This window comes from Xyrauchen texanus, chromosome 26 (genome assembly GCF_025860055.1).
Source record: "Xyrauchen texanus isolate HMW12.3.18 chromosome 26, RBS_HiC_50CHRs, whole genome shotgun sequence".
NCBI classification, from domain to species: domain Eukaryota; kingdom Metazoa; phylum Chordata; class Actinopteri; order Cypriniformes; family Catostomidae; genus Xyrauchen; species Xyrauchen texanus.
Window position 1 is genome coordinate 10,527,862 of NC_068301.1, and position 1,268 is coordinate 10,529,129.

The following is a 1,268-nucleotide window of genomic DNA, read 5'->3' on the forward strand; positions in this document are numbered from 1 at the left end:
TAATACTCTGTGGTTTTTCACTGTTTTTAAACCGTTTTAATTCATTCATTTGTGCAAATTACACATTATATAAGCCACTCGAAGCGTGTAAATCCTTAACCATGGTAAAATCACTATATATATATATATATATATATATATATATATATATATATATATATATATATATAAAACAGCAACATTCTGATAGAGTTTTTAATAATACTAATCAGAATAAACAATTCTTCTGTTACGCTGTAATAGTATTAGTATAGCATTAGACTTTAACCTGTTTATGGTTGCCATGCAACTTCAGTGTGCAGTCACAGGTGTGCATTGGCATTTTACAAAGGCTTTGAACATAGCTCATCCAATCAGAACTGAGAGTTGGAAATGTCCGTTCAACATTATAGAATCGACACCATTCAGTGAGCTTCCATATTGTGTTTTGCTATCCACAACCATCAGGCTGGTTTGTAATGTTTCTCTTCAGTGCTTTTGTTTTGTCCTTGTTTTTCTGCCTTAAAGTCTGTAAGATTCAGCCCTCTGTGCTATTACAGTGACAGCTGGTTGCACACCGAGTCATCAGTCAGAGATCAGTAGATAGCAAAGGCCATGAGATTGCTTTAAAATTGGACAGACAGCTGTGGTTTTTCAGTATAATAGTCTGTATTACATTGATCAAAAAGGCATTTCTGAGATAATAAGTAACACGTTTTTTAATAATGCTTATTTGAAGTGGGGATTAAAAGTCAGAGATCAAAATGAAATTCTGGCATCCAAAATCTAATATAAATCTGGAAAGAGCATGGACGTTTTTAGGATTTAAAAAAAATAATAATTTAAATGAGAAGAAATGTTTAATATTCTACACTTTTTCTATGTCAAATTTGTGAATTCCTTGCTTCCATTGAAGCGCAAAAGGCTCTTTTTGGAAAATTTGCAAATCATGCTCTAATAACATGGATCATAAGGTGTGAAGCTTATGGAGTCCATGCCAACTTGAGTACATGTCCTCATTAAAGCTAAAGGAGGTCATACCAAATACTAAGAAATACATTTTACAAATTTAACTTTTCACTTTGTAAGTATTCAAGGTAACTTTATTTAACAGCCCTTGATTATAAATATTACATGTATTAACTATAGAAATAACAGTCAATCATGCAATTACAAGCAACTAACCCTAAACCTGTAGTATTTACATGTTGTTAATCAGTAATTACTCCTGTATTTACACTGTAAAAAGGACACAAAAAAAGTGTAACCGTATTCAATAGAAAAATGAA